General features: G+C 34.3%; 1 non-coding gene and 1 pseudogene across 1 annotated transcript; one reads left to right on the top strand and one right to left on the bottom strand.

Moving 5' to 3' along the window:
• Nucleotides 1–3,814: 3,814 nt before the first annotated feature.
• On the bottom strand, nucleotides 3,815–3,921 carry LOC126720085 (small nucleolar RNA R71). Its single transcript, XR_007653250.1, has one exon. It is a non-coding gene; the product is annotated as a small nucleolar RNA R71 (small nucleolar RNA).
• Nucleotides 3,922–3,970: 49 nt separating this feature from the next.
• The window catches only part of LOC126719601 (uncharacterized), a 38,180-nt pseudogene continuing 34,128 nt past the window's right edge, over nucleotides 3,971–8,022 (top strand).

Raw genomic sequence — 8,022 nt, 5'->3', positions numbered from 1 at the left:
TAAAGGGCTACAACTTTTTAGTTTACCAAAAGTCCAAATTCTAAAGTTAAATAGGCCGAAAATGTCAGTTAAGTGAAGACTAAAAACCTGGGATTTTCTCCAAACGGGAATTCAACTTGTAATAGGATTCCTTGACCTATTTAAAGGATCTTTAGGGAAAAATTCAGGAGATAGCTGCCATAGAACATAATTTAGGTTCTCTTAAAATTTCTTTACAGTTTTTAGAGTTTTATTTGTGTTTTGGCTTGCTAGAAGCCTTGCTAAGGCAAGGAGTGAAACCCAACCGTTTATTGGTATGTTCTTAAGAATTATATTTTGGTTTTAATGCTTATGTTATTATATTTTTGATTGATTTACTCATCTAGTAAAGTGCTTAGTTTTGTATAATTCTTTGATTTATCGTAGACTCTAGGCAAGTTAAATACTCAGTATTCCCTACGAGCTAATTCGCTAGTTTTGTTTTGCCTAAAATTAATCAATTTCATGAAACTACATTAGACAATTAATTCTTGAGTTTTTATTGTTAAATCATCCAACTAAGATCATCCTTCGTATGAATTTTAGTTAAGTTATAAAATAAATATATTGTTAATACTACCAATAGATGTGTTGTGTGTAGATCCCTAAACCTTAGCGCCTTAATATATTGTTGTTAAGGACATATTTTATGTAATTGGCTAATCTTTTGACAAAATACACTTTACTTGTAATTGGGTAGATTTAGGATAGGTTTAGTACTTCAAGAAACAAGAGTTCAAGTCAAGTGTTAAAGCCATGAAGATCTGACCAAAAAACAAGTGAAAAAAAGTTGTTCATTTAAAGCTTGATAGATACCTTGACAGAAACAGTATCTATCGAGATTTAAGAATGAAGCTCGACAGAAGCTGAATCTATCGTGATCTACGAAATCAAAATTTTCATATCTAATTTTTGGCCCTAGTTGACACGTATATGTAGAGTTTCTTTTCTCACAACCCTAAACATATATAAGACTCATTTTAAAAGCCATAATACATGGAGAACACATGCAGAAAGTGACCTAGTGCCTTATTCTCTCTGCAAGAAGTTACTGCGTCTTTTGCGCCTTAGGGTTTTGTAACCAAGTACTTCTTGATCTTCATTGTTGATGAAGTGAAGAACTTTGCAACCAACAACATCTTCAAGTTGCTAGAGTTAGTCACGTACTAGGATCCGTACAAAAAGGTGGCGTTCATATATTGAAGAGTTCAGAGGTTCTAAAGCGGTAGAAGGTTTCTGCTGTAAATTCATCTTCAGGGATTGTAGAGTCTAGGGAAAAAGGTTTTGTACTAGATCTGAAATTTCTCTTTACTATAGTGAATTGCTTTTCGGGAAGGTTTCCCCGCAGGTTTTTTACTATGAAACTAGTTTGTTTCATTGGTTTTCCTAAGTCATCATATCTTGTCTTTTTTACTATTCTGCTGTGCATGATATTGACATGATATTGATGTTTGTTTGTTTTAACAAGATTTATTCATAATAAATCTAATTAAAAACTTGGGTTTAAAACTTGTTATTTCTATCAAGCATGGTCTAAATTTCTCAACAAGTGGTATCAAAGCTGGTTCACTCTGTTTGGATTAATTTCCTAAGTGTGATCCTTAACCCCTGTTGTCATGGATCATGGACAATCACTTTTGATTCCTCCTTTATTTGATGGCACTAATTATGCGTACTGAAAAGTTCGTATGAAAGCTTTTTTGTAGGCTCTAGGTGAAAAAGTATGGCAAGTTGTTAAAGTTGGCTGGATTAAGCCAAAGGAAGTGCCGGTGGATTGGGATGAAGCAACAATCAAAGCAGCAAATTTCAACAGTAGGGCCTTGAATGCTTTGTTTAGTGGGGTGACCAATAAGGAATTCAAGAAAATATCATCCACGGAAGTTGCCAAGGAAGCATGGACCATTCTTGAGACCACCTATGAAGGTACCAAGGCAGTAAAGACTGTGAAGTTTCAAAGACTCACTAGTAGTTTTGAAGAAATAAGGATGAAGGAGGATGAGACCTTCGATGAGTTCTATGCTAAACTCAAGGATATTGTGAATTCTGCCTTCAACCTTGGAGAATCTATAGCAGAATCCAAAATTGTTAGGAAAATCCTTAGGTCCTTACCTAAAAGATTCCATGCCAAGATCATTGACATTAAAGAAGTGAAGGATATTGATCAAATTCCTTTGACTGAGCTTGTAGGGAACCTTTAAACCTATGAGATGGGATTAGGTTTAATGGGAAAAAGGTGGAAAGAGTAGAAACTTGGCTCTTAAGGGTATAGAGGAAAAGATTGATGACTCTAAAGATGAAGATGAAAGTGAAGATGAAGATGAAGATGATGATTAGGATGAGGATCTAACCTTCATAGCTAATGAGATTATCAAGCTTCTTCAATATAGGAAAAATGATAAGGACAAACCTCCTAAGAAATCTAAATCCTCTAGGAAGGATAAGAGTGAGAAACCCCTTATCCAGTGCCATTAGTGTAAAGGTTTTGGTCATATGAGGATAGAGTGCCCAAACTACCATATGAAGGAAAAGACCAAGAAGTCAAAAGATAAAGGGTTGGTTGCTACCTTGAGTGATATTGAGAATGACTCTTCTGATGAGTGTGTGGATGAATGTGGTCACTTTATAGCTTTTGCTGCCACAACTGATAAGGTGATTGTGGAGAGTGCTAGTAACAGTGAGGATTCTTCTGATGATGAAGTACCCAAGAAGTTGAACCTTCAGGAAGCCTATGATAAGCTATGCACTGAGTTTATAAAATCTAAGAAGGCATTACATCTTTGTAGAAAAGAGCTTAATGAGGTAAAAACTGAAAACGCTGATCTATTAGTCAAATTAGATGAGACTACAAGGTTGGTTGAGACTCTTGTTGTGGAGAACACCTCATTTGATGGGAAGGTCAAGAATCTTGAGGTAGAGCTTAGTCAAGCTAGAACTCAAATAGAGAGGATGTCTAGTGCAAAGCTTGATGAGGTCTTGAATGCTCAAAATCCTAGTTCTAATAAGGTTGGCTTAGGATATGTTGATTCCTCTGGTCCCTCCTCTTCTACGGCTTCTGGATTAAAGACTATCTTTGTGCCCTAATCTAAGAGGTTTTCGGCATTAAATTTCTTCACATATTTGGTAATATCTCTCTAACTCTTTTCTTTTTAAGTAGTTTAGTTTTCCTTTAGATTTTTTCTTTTCTTTTCTTTTCTTTTTAATTCTTTTTATTGTTAAAGGTGGTTGTTTTCTTTTCTTCTTCTTTCTTGCTTTACTATTGCATGCGTGTTTGGTGTCGTGATAGTGATAAACGCTTGGTTAGAATTGAGTCTAAAATTTTTTTTGGCAATTTATATGATTCTTTCTCACATTCTCACACACTTGATATCATGGTGGACTTAGATAGTAATCATGGTGATGAGAATAATTTAAATAATGAAAACTTCCATGCTCACCAACCCATTAGAACTCTCAAGGATTATTTGCAACCTACTAGGAGTAGTGCACCATCATGCAACATTTTTCCAACTAATGCAAATAATTTTAATTTTAAGCCCAGTATGATTTCATTACTTCTTAAATTTTGTGGCTTAGATTCTGAAAATCCCTACCTACACTTTAAGGAATTTGAGGAGGTATTTTCTACCTTCTATGACCAATCATGTAATGAAGAGACCATTAGGTTGAAGTTGTTTCCTTTTTCTCTTACAGATAGGGCAAAAACTTGGCTTAATTCTTTGAGACCTAGGTCAATTGGTACTTGGCAAGAGATGCAAACTGAGTTTTTACAGAAATTTTTTCAATTCATAGGACTAATGCACTTAAAAGACAAATAATGAATTTTTCACAAAAAGATAATGAGACATTTTATTAATGTTGGGAAATATTTAAAGATTTGCTTAATGCTTGTCCACATCATGGCTATGAAACTTGGCGTATAATTAGTTTTATCTATGGAAGTTTAACTCCAAAGATGGGCCAATTTGTAGAAATGATTTGCAATGGAGAGTTTTTGAATAAAGATCCTATTGAGACTTTTGATTATTTTAATCTCTTAGTTGAAAATGCCCAATCTTGGGATACCACTATTACCTAAGATAGGTCTAAAGCATCCACCAACCCCTCTGGGGGTGGTAAGTACCAACTTAGGGAAGATGATGACCTTAGTGCTAGGGTGGCTAGTATAACTAGGAAGCTTGAAGTCATGGAATTAAGGAAAGTCAATGGAGTCAATATTGTGCCTAAAATTGATAGGGTTTGTAGGATTTGTGAGACCATTGAACACCCTACCAATGAATGTCCTACAATTCCAGCTTTTAAAGAGGTGTTGCATGATCAAGCAAATGCTATGAACATGGTGAAAAAATCATAACCTTCCCTTTATTCAGAGACATACAACTCAGGGTGGAAGAATCACCCAAATTTTAGTTGGAGGAATGATAATGTGGTTGCATCTCCTACACATGTTTCTTTAAATTTTGCACCCTATAATCCCCCTCCAAAGATGAGTCTTGAGGACACTTTGCAACAATTCATGTAGATTCAATCCACCACTAATAATCAGAACTCACAAGCCATAAATGACATTAGGAGCACTCTCACTAAATTGACCACATCCATGAGCATAATAGAAAAGGGTAAGTTTCCATCTCAACCACAACCAAACCCCCAAGGTCAATTTTGTGTAGATGATTGTAGCTCCTCTGAAAATAAAGTGAGTCAAGCTAAATCTGTAACTCCTCTTCGTAGTTGAAAAATCATTGAAAAAGATATGCCTAAAAGCAATACACATGATGAATCTTCCAAAATAAAGAGTAGTGATGAGGCCCTTGAGCCTAAATCTAACGAAATTGAAAGGTGTCCTATCCCTGCATCTTTTCCACAAAGGTTTATTCCACCTCAAAAGGTGAATCAAAATTTTCAAATCCTTGAAGTGCTTAAGCAAGTTAAAGTGAACATTTCTCTTTCGGATGCCATAAAGCAAATTCCATCATATACTAAATTTTTGAAAGATTTGTGCACTATTAAGCGTAAGCTTAATGTACATAAGAAGGCATTTTTGACTGAACAAGTTAGTGCAATCATTCAAAACAATAGACCTCCAAAGTTTAAAGATCCAGGTTGTCCCACTATTTCATGTGTGATTGGTAATTCAAAAATAGAGAAAGCTTTGCTTGATCTTGGTGTGAGAGACGTGTCCCTCAAAAAAAGAGATTCGGGTACCTTTTAGGGCACTTCTCTTTTTGGGTAAGTGGTATGGAGTCACCACTTAATTTTCTTTATACAAAAAAAATAAGAAAAGCTAAATACATGACTGAATTATTCTCTTCATTGATTGAATAAAAATTACATATCTGGAAAATTGAAAAGTTACATAGTTTTGGGTCCTAATTACAATCTACCAAATATTTACATGGCTTGTTGTCCTAGTTACATTCTACCCAAAACAAACAAAGACAAGGCTAGATCTATTTAGCCAAAGACCTAAATCTGGAGGCTAGGTTACGGAATGGGAAGGTGTTAGGCATCCATTCTGCCCAGACAAAGTCTAGTTTTCTAGACTCTTGTAACCAATGAATTATGCTATGCATGTCATGCATGATATGTTGAACATGTGAATGAAAAATTAAATCACACAAATTTATTTATGAATGAAATCTCTTCTTTTGTTTAAGAAAATTCAGATCTATTTTGGTGATTAAGAAAATTGATTTTGATTTGTCAAAATACCAGATCTGTTTTGTGGTAGAAAAAAAAAGTAGGTTTTGATGATAAAAATTCAGATATGTTTTTATTACATAAAATAAATGTTAGGACATATGTGATTCACTTGTTAGAAACATATGTCACTATTTTATGTAATTGGCTAATCCTTTGACAAAACGCACTTTACATGTAATTGAGTAGATTTATGATGTGTTTAATACTTAAAGAAACTTTGTTTCAAGATCAAGTGTTGAAGCAATGCAAGTCTGTCCAAGATTCAAGCTGAAAAGTGCCTGTCATTAAAGCTCAGCAGCTAGCCTGACAGCTAGCCATCTATTGAGCTTAAAGAGCTGTTCAGCCCTATGGCTTGACAGCAACTCGACAGATAGGGTATCTGTCGAGGTTTATGAAAAATAGATTTTCAGTTCTGTTTTGACTCCAATCCGTGATTATGTGTTTAGCCCTTCTTTTCTCACAACCCTAGACATATAAAAAGATTATTCTAAGGGCCGTCAAAGAGTTTATAAGTTGCACAAGTGTTGAGCAAAGTTTGTTCAAGTAAATTGTGAATGAAGACAGAATTTGCCCTAGTTCATCATTCTTGTGAAAAAGTTGCTGTGTTTGTGCACCGAAGGGTTTTGTGACCAAGCATCTTCTTGATCTACATCGTGGATGAACTGAAGCACTTTGCAGCCAACAACCTTCCCTAGTTGGTGATTGAAGTCGCATATTGGGATTCGCGTAATTGGTTAGTCACGTACTGGGAGCCGTGCATCAAAAGGAGAAATTGTCACTACAGAACAAGTCTAATTGGGTATTGGGGTAAGGGTTCAATTGTAGGTTGGTATAAGGTACTGGAATTCCTTTACTTGTAACCACTTGTTGTGATAATAGTGGAATTTCAGGAGTGGTGACCTTAAAATCAGTCGGTGGGGCTTTTGCTGTGTTAATTTTCTCCATTCATAAACAAATCATTGTGTCAATTTATTTTCTACTGCATACTTAGTTTAATTGGTGATTTGTTTGTGCTACCACGCTTTGCATGTTAATTTGATTAATTAATAAACTTGGCTAATTAATCAATTAATTCATCACAAGGGGTCAATTCGTTTTTGGCCTATCAATAAAGTCTTTTGATTTTTAAAAAACATCAGATCTGTTTTTAGGAGCTAAAAACAGTGGTTTTTTATGACTAAAAAATCATATCTATTTTATAGTGAAATAAAAAGGGTTTTCGACAATAGAAAAACTAGATCTATTTTTTATATGTTTTAAAAGAATGAAAAAGATTTTTTTCTAAGAAGAGAGTTTCACTCATAATTTAAATTCGTTCAATCATGAATTAAATAAACAAAAGCAAACACAACAAGGTTTTATCTTTTTCTTTATTTCAAAAATCAGCATGTATTAAAAAATCAGATTTGTATCTTAAGAAAGATACAAATCAGTTTTGATTTGAGAAAAATTCAAATCTGCATCTCATAAAGATGCAGATCCGTTTTTGTTTGAAGAAAAACTCAAATCCACATCTAAGAAAGATGTAGATCTGTTTTTAGCTTAAGAAAAATTCAGATCTGCATCTAAGAAAGATGCGAATCTGTTTTATTTGAAGAAAAATTCAGATTCGCATCTAAAAAAGATGCAGATCTGTTTTTTTTTTTTTAAAAGAAAAATTCAAATCTGCATCTAAGAAAGATGCAGATCTGTTTTGTTTGAAGAAAAATAGTTGACTACATGCAGATCTTTACAATTAAGAAACATATTATATCAACAATAAAGAAATCAAGAACATGTTTTGATAATCTAAATTAACAAATCAGAACATGGATATTTAAAACAATAAAGCATGCATCATCATGATGAAAGAACATAAGAATAAAAGAGATAGAAAGCAACCTCTTGCACTGGCACTCTTCTACTTGAGAGGATGTTTTAGGGTTCAAAGAAGCTTGTTTAGCTATCTTTGAAACCTAAAAACCCTAATTCTTCTAGCAAATCTCAGAGAGGATCAATTAATCTCAGCAAAGGTGTTTCTCTCAAGAGGGTGAAAAGTGTGCTCTCCCTGGGGGTCAAAGGTGTGCTCTCCCTGGGGGGTCAAAGGTGTGCTGAATTATGAGATGCATCCTCTATTTATAGAGGTTGGAATCAGTGAAAACTTACGAGGGAAAATCCTAAAAAAAAAGAAGAGAGATTTGGATAAGAGTAAGCTGATTTTTCAGATCAGAACTAGTTTCGTATTTTGATCATATCTCTTTGCTCAAAATTCTGATAGCTGAAATTTTGATAGTGGGAGTGAAATTCGATTCTCTACAACTTTTC

This window comes from Quercus robur, chromosome 3 (assembly GCF_932294415.1).
Source record: "Quercus robur chromosome 3, dhQueRobu3.1, whole genome shotgun sequence".
NCBI classification, from domain to species: Eukaryota; Viridiplantae; Streptophyta; class Magnoliopsida; order Fagales; family Fagaceae; genus Quercus; species Quercus robur.
This window is presented reverse-complemented; position numbering and strand designations above follow the sequence as displayed.